The sequence below is a fragment of the Equus przewalskii genome, chromosome 2, assembly GCF_037783145.1.
Source record: "Equus przewalskii isolate Varuska chromosome 2, EquPr2, whole genome shotgun sequence".
NCBI lineage: Eukaryota > Metazoa > Chordata > Mammalia > Perissodactyla > Equidae > Equus > Equus przewalskii.
The window spans coordinates 108,285,264-108,305,977 of NC_091832.1; the positions used below are offsets into that span (position 1 = coordinate 108,285,264).

The 20,714-nt window shown below is 41.1% G+C and overlaps 1 long non-coding RNA gene across 2 annotated transcripts in view; it reads left to right on the forward strand.

The window, feature by feature from the left end:
* Nucleotides 1-977: 977 nt before the first annotated feature.
* The window catches only part of LOC139081828 (uncharacterized), an 86,642-nt gene continuing 66,905 nt past the window's right edge, over nt 978-20,714 (forward strand). The window contains exons 1-3 of one of the 2 annotated variants that reach the window (XR_011537238.1): nt 978-1,083; nt 6,167-6,233; nt 6,935-8,191. This is a non-coding gene — a long non-coding RNA (uncharacterized lncRNA). Of the gene's footprint in view, nt 1,084-6,166; nt 6,234-6,934; nt 8,192-20,714 lie in introns of those variants that run through there. The other variant, XR_011537239.1, reaches the window with a different exon arrangement.

Consider the following 20,714-nt stretch of genomic DNA (forward strand, 5'->3'; position numbering starts at 1 on the left):
TCACAAGGACGTTACCATTACATATTCCAACATCTTTGAAAATCTTCTCTCTAATTCATCCCACTTGTTTTAAGGAAAATCTTGGTTATTTTGACAACATAGAATTCTTGACCCAGGCTTTTATCCCCAAATAACATTACTTAAAGGTATATTCATACTGAAAAAGTATTTGCGTATTTATATACATATAATGCATATATTATATGTATAATTAATATAGGCTCTATCTTTAATAAATTGCAAAATTTTTTTACATAGAAATAGGACACTGAATTTAAAGACTTTTTTCGAGCCCCATAACCCTGATTATGTTCTTCATAATAACTCTCTGTGATTGGTAAGTCCTTTTTAATTCTTTTCAACCAAGAGGGGAAGAAATCCATTACCAAGGGCTACATAATACAATCTATAGTCATAAATCAACATATTCATAGGATACATTATTTATGACAAGTAACATCTCTGCTTAGTTGTTCTTGACCATTTGGATATGGCCATTTTCATTGAACCAATTGACAAAACAGCAACAACAACAACAAATAGCCATTTAATATAAATGAGTGAAGAACATTAAAGACACAACCAACCTGAGATCCATAATTCAGTTAAGAGGGTGATCAAGGTTACAGTGAAGATTTTAAAAAGGTCAAGTCAAATTCGGCTTGTGTTCTCATTGACCTGCAATGCTGTGTGACAAGACTCAGTGCCAGGTCCGTTTTAGCAGTCTCTTTTTTCCTTACCATGTTCACAGCTTCTATTGCCATCAATAGAGGCAATAAAAGGCAATAGAAACAAGAGGCAAAAACGATAAAAGGGCAGTAGACTCTTGCCTGCATTTTCAAGTTACTCATCGGTCCTGGGTTATGGACTTTCCATGAATATCTACGTTATTTATTTTTCTTTGCCAAGTCACCTGATTTCTTAAGTCCTGGCTTAGGAAATGTGCCGGGCAGGGAGGCATGCCATTGGCTCACAGAGAACTGTGTTTGTTACAAGTGCCCTTTGTTTTATTTTTACTGTGGGAAGCATAAAGTGGCATGTAATTTACGAGGCTCGATTATTTATACTCTGAGGCTAAAGAAGGTAAGGATTAGCCCCTCTATTTTTTTAATTCCTAATTTTCCTATAGCATTTCTGCTCTGCTAAACTCTTAGAATGCAAGATATTATTTGCCAGAACAGTGACCTACATTTTGATGTCTGATGTACAAATATTCTCGTCAAAATAGCTGAAAATTTTAATATTTTTGGGATCTGAAATAATACATAGAGGTAAACTATAGGATTTGGTGTAGAATTTATGTTTGTCCCCAGAAAGAAGCAAAACATGAGGTGTGATAGATACCTACTCTAAACTTGGTGGATGATTGTGAAGAATTTGAGAAATCACTTCTTTCTAAAGAAAAATTTGTTAAAGCCTCTGAATAGCTGAGAAGTAAAGAATAAAATTACTTTCAACTACTGCATGACATGGGTCCACTTTTTCCTCACTTGTAAAAACCAAGTTTGATTATGCGTCAGATTCTGCATTAACTGAGACATGTATTTTGTACGGAATTTTTATCCATGTATTTTTCTTATTTAACCTCCACAGCAATATGCATAGATTAGGCATCACTTTTGCAAATGAGAAGTGTGGAACTTAGAGCAATTTAGTAGCTTTCCCTCCACCTACAGCTGCAAAACAGAACCAGGATTTGAAGCCAGATCTGTTGTATTAGAAAATCTGCCAAGTTAACCCCTATGTTATACTCTTTGCCTTTTTTGGTTCATTAAAAATAATAATAAAACAAATTTTAAAATCTTTATTTTATATTGTGAAAGAAGACCTGTCTGAAGCCCTCATTCTTTCTAGTCACTAACGTGCATGCTGGGAAGTGAGGCCATGCTTCCTGAAGGAAAGCTATAAATTTTTGTTGTATTTGGAGAGAGTTCTTTAATTAAACTAGCAGCTTAGGACACAAATTCATGAACACACAGTACAACAATTCAAAAAAAGACTCTAGCCCACTTATTCTCACCTAGACAAAGAGCCATAGTTTGAAAACCTGGTTGTGTGGAAAAAATTGAACCCTAGCTCTTGAATGAACTATTTCAGTGCCCATGTTGAAATAGCTCAAAAGGAACATTTCTAGAGGAAATATCTGTAACTTAATGGTAGAGATTCTATGATGAAGAATGAATTACTTTTGCTTTATGGATCTTTCCCATTTTTCCCCTTAGTCACCTATTACTGTTGGCTGCTGGCAATCACAGAAAGGAAATTGTTTTGTCTCGTATTTTCAGGATTTGTTAGGATTAGGTCATTGTTACTAGATGGAAGGAAGTTGAGTGCTTGGAACTTGTGACTTACTCAAGATTACAACATCGGTCACTTACTCAGCCAAAGGAGAACAAGGAACTTCCTGGGTAGAAGTGTTACACGCCGGCAGCTCAATCTGCCTTTTCTCCATCGCTTCCTCTTCAAGCTCACGGGCTTTGCAAGAAGGGCAAGTAGGCTTACTGTAGAGTGTGAGCACCGCTGCTGCTCTCTGAGAATGTGTCTTGAATTAGGGTTTATTTCTATGGTTGGTGTACAAATTTCATGATTTTATTTTGAGGTGTTGAGTCTAAAAGTGAAGGTGCCTTGTCAGTTGCTAATTTCTTTGGACGAACTTTGCTTTAAGAATTGATTGTTCTTGGAGAACAAAGGTTTTGAACTTCAGGCAGCCTTGAGTCAAGCTATAAGTAGGCATAAGAAATGAGACAAGCATGCCCCATTGCCCTCATATTTTGAAACAGAGTTTACACCCACTAGACATCTACCTGGTATAACGTAATCTTCCAGGAGAGGCACTGTTAGCTCTGACTCACACAGGAATCACTCTTGTCTGGACATGAGTGATTTCCAGAATTCATTTCTCATAAAATAAGATTTTATTTGTAGTGCTTTAGATCTTAGAAATTAATTCTACGTATGTATGGATCATTCTTAATTATCAAGTTTCTTTTTCTCTATGTTTCCAATTCTATGCTGGCTACTATATCATTTCAAGTACAGCAGTTGTCTCTATCAGAATTTTTCTCATGAGCTTTGATTACATAAAATTTGCCTGGTTGACTCTTACTTTGATATCTTTTGTGAGACGAGCCAGAGATGACCCCAACTGAACTGGAACAACAGGCCTCTTTATTGGTGCCTCTTAGTACAGTAGCTATTAATAGAAAGTTTCACCTTCCTCAAGTATCGCCTTTTACTTCCCCTTCACAGAACCCTGCAGGGCCCCCGTGGATTGACAATATTGCTGATTAATAAATAGAATTTAAACTTTTAATAACATATTCTAAATTCTTCCGATCTCTTCCTACCTTCCTCACGTAATAGCAGTCATTGCACCTCATAGTACACACTCTCAGTTGAGCAATCTGATTTCAATTCCTATGTCCAGGTCATACGACATTCCTCAAAGCTGTCGCACCATCCACTACTCATCCTTGGAATGTCCTTCCACCTGCTCCCCAGCTACATCTCTTGCCTCCTTTAAAAAAGCTATAAAATATCCTTCTGTAGATTTCTTATCTGCCTACAATGCGTACTGAATTTTTTGTCCTCAGAGAGTAGAGAATAGAATTAGACTAAGAGAAGAAGGTAGGTGTGGTTAGTGTAGCCCTAATGATCACTTTCCATCAGCGACCAGAAAGAACATCCACGTTTTCCCAACCATAGATGCCAACTTACCTGCCTCTGTAATGTTATATTTTGCCTTCTTTCCTATTATAAGAGAGTAATTGTCCAGGCTCTTGTTTCGAGTCAAGCCTTCCACCGTGTGCCGGATCCCATCCTCTCTGACAGCCTCACTTCATGCGCTCCTTTGCTTCGTTTCATTAGGAAGACCTCAAACATTCTGAAATAGCGGCTCCCCCACCTCATTTCCTTCTATGGCCTCGACCAGCTTTACGTTTCTTCGAGGCATTATCACGTCCTGAAACGATCTTAGACATTTCCTTTCCCCTTCCACTTAGAACAGAGGTTGGCAAGCCATGGCTTAAAGGACAAATTGTCTTGCCATCTGTTTTAATAAATAAAATTTTATTGGAACACAACCATGGTCATTTGTTTGTCTTTCTATGACAGCTTTGGCACCTATGATGGCAGAGTTAAGTAGTTGTCACAGAGGCTGTGTGGCCCATAAAGCCTAAAATATTTATTGTCCGGACGTTTTTGGAAAAGTTGGGCAACCCCTGCGCTAGACTATAAACCCCATGGAAGAAAATGCTTCATCTTGTTCCCTGCCATATCCCAGTCCTAGAAGAATACCTGGCGCTTAATAGAGGCTCAATAAATATTTGTTGAAGAAAGAAAAAAAGGAAGAATGAGTGGATGGATTGTCCATGGCACCCTCTCTGGTTCAATCTCCTTCTGTTCTCATTATCCTTGCTCCATTTTCCACAAACTCTGTCCTCTGATTTGTTTCTTCCATTAACCTTTTTCTTCATGTTCGTAAAATTTTCAGTTGGAGGAAAATCCCTAAAAATAGCTAAACAAATTTTGGAAATATGAAGGTTAAGTTAGGCGAATTTTCTCTTGGGCAATAGTATTAAAAAGGTGTCCATTTTTTTCTTTGCTAGTATCTGTATCATTGTGTTCATGTTGGAGCAAAAACTCTGTCAGGAAGAAATGATATTTCTTTCAAGAGTCATTCTTCACAACTAGTTACACAGCATATTGCTTGATACTCTTGGTAATTTTTGCTAATAATGTTGCCATGTTTTTTTACTGTATATTTTTTAGAGTTTGATTTCTATAGAGTAATCCCCTTTTTTACATTTCGTTGACTGAGCACTTTTTATTATGATATGCTTACCCATCTTCAATTTTTGCTCGTGAGACTTTATTCAAAAATACACTCTCCTGACACAAGACGTATTTCTTTTGATTTCACAACATATCCAGCTGGAGATACTTTTCATATTAACTTTGATCTCTTGCAGATGAGAAACAAAACCAGGGCTAGATAAGTGGACTTTCTATGTCTCTACTTAAAACAAAAGAAAACAAACAAAAATCTCTGCTGGATCTGATTACCCCTAGGTGACTGGAAACCTGGAGAGTCTGGAATGTACTGGCAACAAAAAGCTTGGGTTAAATATTGGAATCTTGGATTATATTTTTGAAACAGGAGGTTAAAGCTCTAGTATATCCAAAAATAATCTCAAGTGTGAGTTGTTATTGCTCCCTTAGAGAGAAATTCACAATTGTGTAATATCCAATAAAGGTAAAAATAGGTGACTCTGAATATACAGTTATTCACGTGTTATGAGTGGATGCCTCAAATGTCATCCATCAGAGCTGTGCTGACATGATCACTTCTGTGATTTGGTTCTGGTGCCCAAGAGACCTTCATGGTTCCTGAGTCAAGGGGATTTGCTCTGCCTTAGCATGAGGAAGGATAAGGATACTTGACCTTTCTCTCTGTCTCTTGCTCTGTCTCTAGCTCTGACCTCATTTATTTAACTGAGTTCTGAGGTTCACTCCTGCGAGCTCTCCAGTTCACATTCAACCTCACCTATAGCTCTATAGCTCCTTCCTTATAATGTATTTGGGTCTTATAAGTAGTGATAATGGCAGAGAAGCCTAATGAAAGATATTTATTTTTAAATATCTAAATAAATTTCTAAGTTGATTTCGGAATGCAAAAGATGTAAATCTTAAAAGTTTTATCTTTCATAATAATAACGGCAGCCTTAAGTAACTTTGACGTGTCCTAGTTTTCTCATTACAGAACTGGTAAAGACAAGTAAGATACTAGAAAATAAAAAGGTTAATCTATACCCTGTAATGGAAGGTTTCCTTTTTAACTGTTGTTTTTTGTTTTGTTTTTGAGTTCCAATAGATTATTTTTGCTTATTTTTCATAAACCTCTGTCATTAGGTCCTCAAAATAAATTAAATTTACACTATCTACCAAGTTTATTAAGAATCTTTATTATTCTTTGGTGAAACATAACCTGCATGTTACATGACAGCATGATGTAGTTTGAAAGAATTAGTTCCTAGGAATCAGGAAACCCAGTCCTGAAATTGCTTCTATTGTGTGATGTTATACAGGTCACATCACTTCCCTGGGATTTGGTTTCCTCATCAGTAATGGGAGCGGGTTGAATTAGCTGATCTCTCTTCCTTTCCAGATTAATAGTCTATTTTGGTGCATCTGGGATGTGTGTTGTGGAAACAAATTCACAAGCTGGAATCCAGGTATATATTCCTAATTTTATTTTTTATTGCTTACTTTCAATACTTCCTTCAAAATAAGGATAAAATTAAATTGATTTAGCTTATTCATCTTTTGTTATTCCAAAGGCACACCCAACCCTGGGTCAGTGAGAAATGTTCAAACATTTGTAAACAAGCAACTTTCCTGATGTGAAGGCCAACTCTGCAGAACCCTAAATGGGGCAAGGGAAAGAAAACAGTCCAAGCTCTGGCTAGGACTCCTTTACAGGGTCCAAAATCAGGATTCTTTGTTAACTGTATCTTCATCTCTCTTTTTTCTCCATCAATTTTTTTTTTTTTAAGATTGGCACTTGAGCTAACATCTGTTGCCAATCTTCTTTCTTTTTGTTTTCTTCTTCTCCCCAAACCTCCCAGTACATAGTTGTATATTCTAGTTGTATGTCCTTCTGGCTCTGCTATGTAGGACACTGCCTCAGCGTGGCATGACGAGCGGTGCCATGTCCACACCCAGGATCTGAACCAGTGAAACCCTGGGCCACCAAAGAGGAGCCCCCAAACTTAAGCACTCAGCCACGGGCCTGGCTCCTCCAGCCATGTTTTTTTAAAATTTTCTTTGAGGAAGATTAGCCCTCAGGCTAACATCTGCTGCCAATCCTCCTCTTTTTGCTGAGGAAGACTGGCCCTGAGCTAACATCTGTGCCCATCTCCTACTTTATATGCAGGATACCTGCCACAGCATGGCCTGACAAGCGGTGCCTAGGTCCACACTGAGGATCCGAACTGGGGGACCCTGGGCTGCCCGAAGTGGAACGTGGGAACTTAACCGTTGGGCCACCAGGTTGGCCCCCTGCCAGCAATGTTTTATTGCTTAAGGCAAAAAGAGTGGAGGAAGATATTGCAACTGACTCATTGAAAGATAAATCTTAGCATAATGGTTTAAACACTGTGGCTTTGTATTAGGTTGATCACCAAGCAGGGTCATCAGGCAACTTGGCTCAATATCAGATGGCACAAACTGCAAAGGGCAACCTGGTGTACTGGGTGCCCAGACTGAGCTTGTTACTAAGAACAGCTTAAAATATTGGTTGAAAAAATTCTTGATTGTATCCATGAGCTAGAATACTCAGGCTGTGAATTAAATGAAGGTGGGAACCAGAGAGGGAAACAGAGTACATCTTTTGAGGGTATTTCTTGACCTGGATGAACTTGAGGGTTAATTTTTGTATCTTTGCAGTTTTATGGGAACGGAAAGCAAAGCCCAGGGCTCGCTAAACACAGGAAGCTTAATAAGAGACACACCCTCTGTAAAACTAGACACCAAAGCACTGTTCTGTTACTGTGGGGGTGAACCAGAAATAAACCTGCATGCACCATGCACATTGCCCCCTCCCCCCGGTACTTCAAGAAACACTAGCTGTATGAACCTTGATGATAAGCAGAGTTTAAAATAAATCTCCTGCAAATTACTAACCATAAACTAGCCCTCAAATGTGTTTGAAGACAGAATTCCCACTACCTGTGATGGCCTGAAAAATCTTAAGCCAAGAGTATGTCAAGTGATCCTAGACTGGTAATGCTAAGGCACGTCACAGAACAGGTGGAAATCCCTTCTATTGGAACCCACCTTTCCCTGGGCCTTAAAGAATCTCCACTGATAAAGGCCTAAGGAAGATGAGCAGCTCTAAAAAATAAAATAAAAATACAATATATATAAGTAAAGAAAATATGAAGAGTGAGAGCCAACAGAAAAGAGACAGAGAAATCTGCAAATATTTTGGAGTTAATTGACATGTATGTTAAAAAGAAAAGTATAAATTATATATTTTAAGGAATAAAGAAGAGACTTAAAATTATAGGTAAAGACCCAGCACAATTAAAATAGAATCAAATCAATTGGAACCTACAGAAATGAAACATGAGTAAAATGAAGAACTAAATGTATGGGTTGAATAGTGGATTAGACACAGCTCACAAGAAAATTAATATTAGAACAGAAGCTATTACCCAAAATGAAGCTCAGTGAGTAAAAGAGAAGGCAAATATCAAGGAGAGGTCAAGAGACAGAAAGTCTAGATCCAAAATAAATCTAATCAGTGCCAAAAAAGGAGAAGACAGAGTAGGGCAGTTGCAGTTTTCTGGAAAATTAATGGTTGACCTGATAAAAGACACCCAATCTACAAAATCAGGAAGCCTAAAGAAGCCCAAATAGGATAAATAAATAATATCTATGCCTAAATGCATCATAGTGAAACTGCAAAATGCCAAGACAAAAAGAAAGGCTTAAAAGCAGCTCTGGGGCCAGATGGGGTGGGAGGACGGAGAATCATGAACGGAAAATTGCAAAAGGTATAAAAAAATCAAGTGGTGAGCATTTTGAGGCTATCAAACATCCAGAGTGGAGCAATAATGGGAGTTAAGGGAAAAGGATGAGGAGAGACGTTTAATAGGTTTCACATTTACCAAAGTCTTACTCTGAACCAGGAGGCCCTACTTGCACCAATTAATTCTCTGACAACCCTATGATATAGAAATAGGTATCCTCATCTTATAGGCAAGAAAATGAAATGTATTAACTTTTCAAGATCATAAAGTTAGTAAGCGGTAAAATTGGGTTTCGCGCCCATGTCTATTTGCCTCCAGAGGTTGTGGGGCTCTTTTGCTTTATGGTTAGAAGAGATAAGAGAAAGAAGAAAGAAATGAAAAATGAAATAAATCCATAGCGGTATCTTTTATGTGTCCCTAGCAGAGTCAAGGGGAAGGAGAGAATTCTGAAGTTAACCTAGACCTGGGTGAACTTAATAAAAGCACAGTGGAGCCTTGTATTGACAGATTTGGCACTCTGGTTTTCTCACACTTGAGACTGGCCATGGAGACCAGGACACGTATTACCTTATAATGAGGATAGTCACTAGTAAAGCCGCGTCATTCATTCATCGCTTAATCCAGCAAGCATATACTGGGCTCCTAACTGGTCAGGAACTGTATGGGGTACTGGGGATGCAACAGTGCCAACCCCTGCTTTTACAGAATTTAGAGTCTACTAGAGGACGTATAACACAGGGAGTTATAACGAAGAACGTTGAGTGACGTGTAGAGGCAAGTGGGGGTGCTACAGAAAACATGTAGGAAGCAGATAGTTTCATTGGGGGTGGGATGCAGGAAAGTACGATCAGGGAAGGCTTGAAACCTAAAGAACAATGGGGAAAATTTAATGCACTGAGCACAACTTTGAGCTGTAAACTGTAAGGCTGCTTTGGAAGGATCAGATGGGAAGAAATTGTAACCTGTAACCAGCATCTTTATCTCAATGAGGAGTACAGCTTGGTCCCCACCAGCGTTTGGGCCGCATCTGCTGGAAAGGGGGCTGGCCTGCCTGGAGGCAATTTGCACGAGAGGCCAAGGAGGCTTTTAGTGCAGGACTGATCCTGAAGGCAGAGGCAGATGGTAGACTAATTCCACCCAATGACAACGCTTTGGTGGTGACGGGCTGGTGGGGTTTTTGAATATGAAGTGGCATCTCATGTGACAGAAATTTTTGCTGGTATTTATAACCGCCCCTTTGTACCTTTTGCAATTTGCAATTTATGATTCTAGGGAGAGTGGACACTGGTAATGGGAGGAGAGGAACAGAGGGGCAGGGCGCTGCCGGGAGGGGCAGGAATGGCACCTGTGCTGGCAACTGGGTAGGAAAGGGGGATCTGGAGACGAGCAACGGTCACACGGTCAGCTGTAGAGTAGGTGCTGCTAACCCTCTTTTCCTTAGTTTCCGTGAATCTTGTGTAAAGTACACATTTCTCTGCAATGTTTTTTTGTGAAGTGAATTCATTTTTGGGGGAAGGGATGATACGGAGCTCGAAGAGAAGGATGAGGGGACAGGTGAAACCTGGGTTACATTTACACATGATCTCCTAATATAAGCCCCCAAGGATACTTTTTAGCCATAGAGGGGAGGGTGATGAAGATAGACTGGGCCTTGAGTGAAAACTCAAAAGGCTGTTTTCTCTACAAACTCAGTATGACGTTAGAGTAGTGGTGCTTAACACAGATGCCGGCGTAAGACACAAACTGGGGAGACAGTCATCCTTCCTTCTTTGGCCAAAAGCAGGCAAGAGCTCTGGAGCAAGCCCACAGCCTCCTGTCCTGAGCGGCAGCACAAGGTCTGGCAGTAGAATAGTCATGCCAATAACAAGTATGTCAAGAGATGCAGCTCGGGCATGTGGACTTGCTTTTGTTAGCCTGGTTTTAAAGATGAGGAGATAGCAGAACAGAGAGGTTAAGAAACTTGCTCAAGGTCACACAGGAAGTGACCTTGAAGGAAGCAAGGCAGTGACAGAACTGGGTTTTGAACCCAGGCCACCTGACTGCAGAGTCAGGATCTTCACCACCATACTGGATTGTGAGTAAGAGAGTAGGTTCTGGAAATGGACACCTGGGCTGATCCCAGTTTCCATCACTGTATTCAATAGATTACAAGCTCCATGGAAGTAAACTGGACAAGGCTAGGAGTTTACCTGCTTTGCTCACCACTGTACACTCAGCAGCTGTTAAATGGTAGGTATATGGTGAATATTTGTAGAATGAGTAAAATCAGATATATTACTGAATACGTAGGATATTGTCTCTCACGCAGACTGGGATTGTCTATTCTGTGCAAGTCAGGAGGATGTACAAGGCAGAGTGGAAGTATTTTACATTGTTTTGTTTTGAAAGATGAAAGAGAATGATCTCTGAGAGAATCATGGGGATTAAAGGAACATGACACACCAGCGTTACAGATGAGCGACCAGCCCCAGAGTGGTAAGGGACTCTCCCAAGGTCCTACCATCAATAAGCGCTGGGTGGTGGTAGGTAGGCAAACCAAGCATAGATCCGGATGGGGCAGAGAGAGAGGTTCAATTCTGACCAGCTTGTCCAAACATAAAAATCACAAAATCCAGAAAAACAGTTATCCTAATTTCAGCATGCAGGGAAGTTATGTCTCATTTAAAAATATTAGTCTTATTTGAATTATGTAATGGGAGCAGTGGTGGCCTCATGGTCATTTCTGTGCTTGGGGCCTCAGAAGATCTGAAACCTGTCCAAGCCAGAACCAGAAACTGGACTCAGACCCCGCCCCCAGCCCCGCCCGCCCACACTGCCGGTCCACGCATTCCTCTTTCTGCCTTTACCAAGAGCGCTACTGTGCCCCGCCTGACTTGATTCTGAAGGAAATGCAGAGGGAGGGTGGGGTAGGGAGAAGGAATGTTGATGACAGGATCCCAGCCCATTATTCCCTCTTTGTGCCCGGGGAGGCCACAAGTGACACGAGGAAGAACTGTTAGTCACGTTCTTGGCCTTTGTCACAGGTCCTTCCTCCCTTTTCCTCATGCTTCTAACTTCCCTCTTCCCCTCATTTCCCAACCACAGCAAACAGGTTTTGCCCTGAAATTGCAGTCATGTGACAGGATCGGTGTGAACTTCATGGCATTAGGGAGACAGTATGATGCATTTTCTGTTAGTAGCTCAGAACCATGGTATTCTGCTCTCCTTGAAGTATTCTCTTCTTTTTCTTTCCTTGTTTTCTAAATCACTTCTCTTTTAGGGATTGTGGGTAGGAGGAGATGAGAGAGAGAACAGAAGACTCTCGGCCAGAGGCCAGCCAACCCCCTCTATATTCCAGGGGAGCACTAAGGGGTGGCCCTGAGCCACTTCCACTCAACACTCAGTCAGGCCAGCCCAGGAAGAAGCAGGTGCCACCACCAGCCAACCCTCCCTGAGTCACTATTGACTTTTCTTGAAGCTTTGTTTACAAAAATCCTTGACCACAGACAATGATCTAATCCCTGGAATGAGAAGTGGGTGCAGGTTTTGTGGGGCCTGAAATACATACAAAGGGACTCCCTTTCAGAAAAAAGACCTGAAATTAAAAATACAAAATTAGCACAGGACTTCAGAAGAGCCCTCTATAAATCAGACCCCTTAAACTACGTTAAGCTCTCTTAAACTGTATTAGCTTCAGGGTCTATCCTGGGAGGGCTTTTGACTTTTGGACTGAAAGGTTTTCTTTTGTGACAGTAAATAATTTATGAGGGCAAGGATTGTTTTTTGTTTGCCTTTTCCACCTCTCCATCATTTCGCCGCAGGACCTACTCATTGTGGACAATAAACATTGGTCCATGAATGGTGTTGGTGTCGATGAAACAATCAGATAGGCAGGCGTTGTGCAAGACTGATGGGCTCACTCTAACCAACGTGCTGTGGAACAAGTCTGTCCTGGAAGTAGTGGAGACACAGAGGAGGAAAAGGTCAGTTCTATTTGGGGCAGAGGCATAGTGATCACGAAAAGCTTCAGAGACAAGTTGATCTCTACTGGAAAGATGAGTAAAGGTGTGGGGATGGTGTTGAAAGGCATTTCAGGCAGAGAGAGCAGTGGAGCTGAAGCATGGAGGTGTGAAACCACATAAGGATTTCATGGAATTGTAAGCAGTTTGGTATCGGCAGGGTATGGAGCACAAGATGAAGAGGGGTTCTTAGCAAGAGGTAAGGCTGAGAGGCAGAAAAAGGTGAAATACTGAGGGCTTCACAGGAGTTTGGACTTTAGTCTGTGAACCATGGGAGCCATTGATGGCTTTAAAGGGAATAACATGCAGTGCCTTTTTGTAATTTTATTCTGGCACCTGTATGAAGAACAGATTGGGGATGAGGCAGCAAGACACTCAGGACCCTATTGCAATTGTGTGAGTGAAAGGCCATGAAGGCCTGATCAAATGCTGTGATGACGGCGGTGGTAGGGCCAGGCAGATAAGGAGAGATGGTGAGAATGGGGTGTTCACAGGGTTTGATGACTGATGGGTTGGGTAGGGGTTAGGGTGAGGGAGAAAACAAGGCAGGTGCTTCCAGTCCTGGCTTAGACGGTTGGGTGGATGGGGAGTGGTAGGAGGCGCTTTGTGGAGAACGTAGGAGAAGGAGCAAGCTATGGGGGGGAAAGGGAGGAAAGTCTCTTCTGCAAGTGTTGGATGCACGGTGTTGGGGATCACTCCAGTGGGACGTCCAGGGAGTAAACAGACTCAGGGCTGGAGCCCAAGAGCTCACTGGAGTCAGGTTTGGAGATGGATTATCTGTCACCACCATGTAAGTGTGAGGATTTAGGAGGCTGTCAGTTAGATTACCCAGGGAGAGCCTTCAGAGAGAGAAGAGCGGGTGGCTGGGGATGGAGCATTGACATTAAGAACAGGCAAAGGCGATTTCATATTTGCTCCTTTGGCAGTTTTGGAAAATTACTACCTGTGTCAAATGGCATAAAAGCTCCCGTGTCACTTACAAAGTGCTCTATAAGTTTCTTCTCTTCTCTGGCTGAGAAACATTGAGCTGCCTCCTGGTTCAATCCTGCCAGCCTTTGCAGGTCTCAGCTCAAATGTAATTTCCACCATGGAAGGTTGGGTGCCCCGGCCGGGTGTACTGCGTTCAGCACACATTGCAGTTTATTTCCATTGGTGCTTTATTTTTTCGTCTCCCTCTCTAGTCAGAAGCTCTGTGAAAGCAGGCAGTCTTAGTTCTATGCTTGCTCCGGTGCCTGGCTCCTTATAGGCGGTCAATAAGTCTTTTCTGGAGCGGTGACTGTGGATGGAAGTGGTGTCTGCAGGTGACTGCCTCTAGGCAAGAAAGCTAAAGGGGGACCCAGTTCATTCCCCTGGGAGACGTCATTGCTGAGCAATAATCTCTGCTTGGTGTCCAGGACATAGTGTGATTTCTACAGTGGCAGCCATGATAGGAAGTTATTTTATTTCAGCAACAGAATTGTCTTTCATTAAAATCAGTGTTTAATAAATCCTGTCATGCAATGTATGGAGAGCCGTGTTTGATTCCTGTTGGTTTTATTTAACAATAAGCAAGATTTAATTACTTTCCTGGCACCAGGTCATTCACTTTTAGATACAGAGATTAAAAGGCCAGGCTCTGGAGTCAGACAGCCTAGATTTGAATCCTGAATCTGCCACTTAGAAATGCGAGATCTTGGGGAGGTAACCTGATCGTTCTGTACCTTACTTTCCTCGTCTGTAGAAAGGAGATCCCAGGACAAGTTCCTTGTAGTGATTGTAGGGGCTGACATAACTGAATATGTGAAGAAAGGCTGACACATGGGAAACAACCCTAGTGATTATTAGCTATTATTATTGTTATCTAGTGGCTCTTTTAAGAGTAGTTTTCCGTGAGAAAACCTAAAAGGTCCATACTTAATATCAGTTCAATATGCCCAGCATGGAGCTTTTAATTTCCCCTCCTAAGTTCATTTCTCACTGTAGTCTTCCTCCTCCCAGTAAAACATGCCATCCATCCACTGGTTCAGATCATAAAATCTAAAAATAAATGGTAACACCTCCTGTTCTTGTACAGCCCATGTCCAGCACATTTCCAAGGCCTGGTGAGTTTATCTCCCAAATAGGATGGAAGTCTGTGTGTTTCTTCCGTCTTGGTGGCTCCAGTTGACCGTCGTTTGCCTGGACTTCTGCAAGAGCTTCTCAGCTGCTCTTCCTGCCTTTAACCTTGCCCTGCTTCAATCCATTTCCCTCATTTTTAAATGCACAGGTCAGATCAGCTTACTCTCAGCTAGGAACCCTTCTATTGCTTCCCTTGGCCTTTAGGAGAAAATTCAAATTCCTTATTACAGCCTACGAAGCAGGCAAAGCATTCAGGAGCCGACCTCTCCAACCATAGTCGCCCAACTTTTCCCTCTCAACTACCGTGGCTGTAGCCACATAGGCCTCTTTCTCTCCTTGATCATAGTGAGCCCTTTCTTGTCTACAAGCCTGGCTGTTCTCTCTGCCTGAAATGCTCTCCCCCATCTGTTTACAAGGCTGGACCCCTTACTCTTGAGATCTTCTTTAAAACATCAAGTGCTTGGAGAAGGTTTTTCTGACCCCTCTTTCTAAGATGGCCTTCCTCAGTTACTCCCTCTTTTATTGGCTGTTGATTACTTTCTTGGCACTTATTATTTGTTTGTTATTTCTGTTATTTGCATTTCTTGCTGAAAGTAGCTCCATGAGATCAGGAACATTATCTACCTTTTTCTCCACTGTAACCCTTGTGCCTAGCAGAGTACCTGGCGTAAAGTAGAAATACAATACGTATTTATTGGAAAAACTGAAAGACTGAATGGAGCCTATTGTGGCAAAAATTGACTTGGAGATCAAGAAACCATAGTACTCTCAGTTATTCATTCATTCATTCAACAAGTGTGCATTGAAGACCTACCATGAGTCATCCATGTGATTCATTAGGTGGTAGAACAAAAGGTGAGCAAGTCATTGTCTTGCATATTGAGTAGAAATGAAGTATCCTGGAAATGCAGAAAAGGGAGTGATGACAGTTTGGAGAGTGAAATGCTTTAATGAGCGATGTTTGAGCTGCTTCTAGAAGGATGCATAGGTTCACAGGCCAGGAAAGGAGAGGGCATTTTAGATAGAAGGAGAGCATGCTCAAACACATTAGGAAGGGAGGGTGAATGGCAGGATTGTGGACACGGATTATTGACCAGCTGGTGTCATGGTGGGAACTGGAACTGGAAGGATAGATTGGTGCTTGATGAGGCAGAGCTGGGCCTTCAGGAAAAAGGAAGAAAAAACCAGTTTTAAAAGTTTAAGTAGTTCAACATGCACATATCTGAGTTTAGAAATATAGGTGTGATGGGAAAAAAAAGAATGGCACTGGAGGCAGAGAGAAGTGATGCAATGCTGCTTCAATAGTCCGGGGAGCAAATGAGCCTGCACCTGGGAAGCAGCACAAGGAGAGGAGAAAAGTGCTTCTGCACGTCATTGGGTGACCTTGGGCATTTGTCCTAGCTAGGTCTCAATTTACTCTCTGTAAAATGAGAGTTTTGATTAGATAATCTCTATGATCTCTCTCAGCATGATGATCCCATATGTGCCTTAGAAGTTTTCTTTCATTGTAAGTTTATCTATCTGGTTTCCCAATCATGAAGAGGCCACGCCATCTACATCTTTTTTTTGTTTTTTATCATGTATATATAGATAAGTGTATATGGAATGGACTGTGGAACAGAAAAGCCCAAATTCAAATCCCAGATTTACCATTTTCCAGTAGTATGCCCATGTCAGATATTTATGCATTCTATGCCTCAGTTTCTTCATCTGTAAAATGGGGGATATTCACAGTACCAACTTCAAAAAGTTAAGGGGGTTAAATGAAACAATAGAGTTGAAGTATTTAATGCAGGGTTTGGTACGTTGCGAGTGTCTATAAAGGGTGGCTATCATCACTGTCACCATCATCATCACCATCAGCATCACCATCAGCATCATCTTTCTACCTAGTAGAGTACTTAACACCTAAAAAGTACTTAATACCTTCCTGATGAATGACTGGATGAATGTAAAAAAAGAGAATAGTAGTTCAGGTAAAATTATGCCAAATAAATCTCTACTTAAGTTTTTTTCCTTGACTATTTGAGCAAGATTTTTATTAATTCTATGAAAATTGATAGGCAACAGCTATGTCTCCAGTGCGAATCTTCACCTTGCCATGTTTAGGAAGCTTCCTTTGGAGTGACACATGTGATGAAATCAGAGTCGGTCAGAAGCGTATGTGGCAGAATTGCCTGGTTTTTGTGATACTCTTTCCAATTTTTTTTCTGGTTTTGAAAACCCATAAAAATTATATGTTTCTGAATTTGTGTGTGTCATAATTTTTCACATATCATCTTGCTGAAAGATTTTCACAGCATTCCTGAGCTTGAACTATCTGTGTGAGTATAACAGACTGGCAGTTTCCAGATTACAGACGTGCTGTAGTTAGAATGAGTTACTATTGTAGTCAGCTCTGGCTTTTTCTACTTACTCTTTTAGAAGCACACATTATAATACATCTTCCATTATAATATTCTTCTTCATTTTACGTTTCTCCATTCTGGGAGGACTTCAGAATGGAGATAATGATATAGTGCCACATAAAACTATCCCAGCAATTGCCAATGACATCACCTCTGTCTGTAAAACAGGAAGGGAGGGTGGATGTTAACATAGCCCATGTCTGGAACAACATAACATTGGCTCAGGTCTGTATACAGCAAGCACCTTAAGAGCTTAAAATGGAATCAACGGTACAGCAACAATAATGTTTGAAAATGGCATTGTACCAGAGGTAGGGTAATGCTGCCATCTTAATCTAGCGGATGTTGACTTTAAAAGCTCTGTAAGCTTTGAAGAAAGAACACAAACTGAAAGGAAAGAAAATATGGTGCTCGTTTTGGCTTTTAAAATCCCTCCTGTATTTTATTATATGATCTCCAGGTCCCCTTCTAATTTTAATAGTCCGTGAGTTTTAAAAAAACCTACCAGTGACACTCCTATTTTAGTACTTAATCTTTTAAAAATAATTTTTGGCTCCAATGCATTTTTGTGGCCTATTTAATTGTCAATGCTTTGGAATCGAGATTATTTAACAAAGGATAAAGACTTAGATTAAGCTGCAGGAAAAGAAGCTAATCATTTCAGTTTCCTGAGATGGCATCATATCATCTGCCAAATGCAAATTTAAAAAAAAAAAGACTGTTATCCCTGCCAACTGGAAGATAAATGTTCCAAAGATTGTCACCATCTCTGTGACGTGCATTGATGGCTTGAGGAAGATTTGGTCCTCCTAATGGTCACTCAGTCATCACCGTCTTCCCAGAAATTACAGCGGTGGGGCTGCGGGGTCTCTCGTTCCACATCATTCCCTGTTCTCAGTTCTCCTGAAAGAGTCATAAGGAGGAGGCCAGCTGGCAGCCATGGCGTGTGACTGGGATGGGAGCGCTGAGATGAGGAGGAGAGTGTGTTGGGAAGGGAAGGCAAAGTGGCAGAGAAAGGGGGGGCAGTAAGGGGGGAGGGAGGGGCACTTTGGGGACACTCTAGTGTTGACTGATTTATTTATGACGAAGTGTTTGAGGAAGCAAACCGTGCCTGCCTTTTCACGTGGAAAGATATGACAGCTCCGTGTCCTCCCTTGCTCTTGTCCTGCTCTCTCAGGTCTGTCTTTGCCAGTGCTGCCAGAAAGAACCTCCTGCTAAGAGGGCTAGTTCATGCCAATTCCTTGTTTAAAACCCTTTAATGGCTCTCCCTTGTTGCCCAGCAGCAGGAATGGGCAAACAACGGCCATTACCGCCTGTTTTGGTACAGACAGTGAGCTACAAATGGGTTCTACATTTGTAAGTAGTTGAAAAAATTTTTTAAAGAATAATACTTCATGGCTTTTGAAGATTATATGAAATTCCAATTACAGTGTCCATAAACAAAGTTTTACTCAGCCACGCTCATTCATTTTCATATCATGGCCACTTTTGCAGGGCTGAGTTGAAGCCACGTGGTTGTCTAAGCCTAAAGCATTTACCACCAGGCCTTTTACAGAAAAAAACTTACACTTCCCTGTAGGATAAAATCCCCTGCTTTCTGACTCCCACCTTATTATCCAGTAATAACACAGAACTGCCTGAGTTTATCAACACTGTGCTGTTCCCTTGGTCTGGAATGGCCTCCCTTTTGGCTGTACTCAACTATACCAGCTACTCCTACTCAGCCCTTAAGACTCAACTCTGCCATAAATTCTTCCAGAAAGATGTCAGTGAGGACCTTTCCATCTCCAGGTACCAATCCTCACACCTTAAGGTTGGATTTTTTTTGCTGTTCTCATAATACTCTGTGTATGATCCTATCATTGTTCTTGTAACCTCTCTTACAACTACCAGCTCCCTGAAGACAGAGGCCACAGTTATTCACTAGTTTATTCCTGGCATGGAACACTGTGTATGGCACTGAGTAGGGAAATGATAAAGGATTGCTGACTGACTGATGCACGGATGCATCCATCTCCTCCTGACGGTGGTTCCTGGAGCTGCCAACAGAAGAGCTTTAGGTGCCCTTGTCAGAAGTAGTACATTCTAGAGAAATAACTAAGTGTCCATGAATTGTGACATTCCATTCTCCTTCCTCAGGTTTCATTCTTAAACTCTACAAAGAGTCTGTAGCCATAGTCTATGGTGTGTCCATTTATATTGGCTTTCCATTCAGAGAGAGGATTTGAGTTTGCTGTCACTTTAAATCCAATTCTAGGTGTATTCATTGTGCCAAGAAAACAAGTCTAGCACAGGAACAGTAATGTCCTTCAATGTTATTAAACCTGCTGACTGCTCATGCAGATAAAACTTTATGTTTCCCTTTGTCAGAGAAATCAAAAGTCAGGATGAGCATTACCTACTGAGCTTTCAATCTGATGTCTTCACGGAAGCCCCAGTTTTCTTAGCCTAAAATAAAATCTTACCACTGATAACTTTAAATAATAATAACTTGGGGAAAATGCTAAGTTAAGTAATTTAATGCCTGAGGGAGATTTCTGAAAATGAATGCAACGCACATTTTATGGAAATATTTGTGCCCTAAATATCAATGTCTTCATGGAAGTTTAAATATTTGTTTTACGCCTATGGCTAAAATACACCCCCCCCCCCTTTTTTTCCTTTCGTCTTGGAATGGCCCTCTTTTAATGTGCTTTGTTTTAAGAACAACTTTATAGCAGGGAAATGGTGAAATAAAAACATGTTACACATTCTTTTGCAGACTTCCTCAGGCAAAATATCTACAGCATTTGTTCCCACCTCTGATTTTTTTCTATTTGATGGCATTTTAGACCTTGAACTGTAATTCTTGTTTACTTCTCACTGTCTTCCTTTTAATGCAAAATGAGAAAGCCAGATACTTTGCTTATTCAAACATATTGTGGAAGACCCGGTTGAGTCTCCATTAGAGACAATAAGATTTTTAAACACCACAGCTGGAGAACACTGCAGGCCGGGAGGCTCTGCCCTCATTGGTTATTTTCTTTATCAAGTTCATACCAGAAATGGGGCTTGGCTTAGCTAAGCGTTGAACTTTGGCTGCTTTATCACAAAATCATGGTTCTTTTTCCTCTTCTCAACCCTCTAGTAAGTATGAACTTCAATACATTATAGGCATTTTGTATTCTAACAATCAGAGCTGTAGTTACTGTAGGTAGAAACCAGAGAGACAGCATCTGAATTCAAGGACAAAGAGGCATGTATCTGGCATAAAGGTCCAAATAATACCAAGTTGTGGGAAAATATGAAAATGTCCTCTTTATCTATTTCTTTTTAAAATATTTTTCTTCTCTGTTCTATTCACTTGTCTGGCAGAAAGCTGTGGTATGAATGACATGTGGATCAACAGGAAAAACTACCCAGGAAACCCCTTGAAATGAGGCTGGTCCTGACAGATCAGGGACCAGCCACAGGTGCTGCAAAGCTTCTGCCGGCTCCTGTCATGCTTTTCTCTCTTGCTTCTGAAATGGTTGTCCCATCCGAGTGGCAGCAGGGCCATGCAGCGTGTGTTCTCTAGTTTAAGAACAACACTTTACTTTCCAACCCAAGCGCTATATTGTGTTGAAGAAATAGCCCTCAGAATACACCAACAGCCCTATTGTCTAAATGAATAGTTTTTTTCTAGAAAATGGGGATGC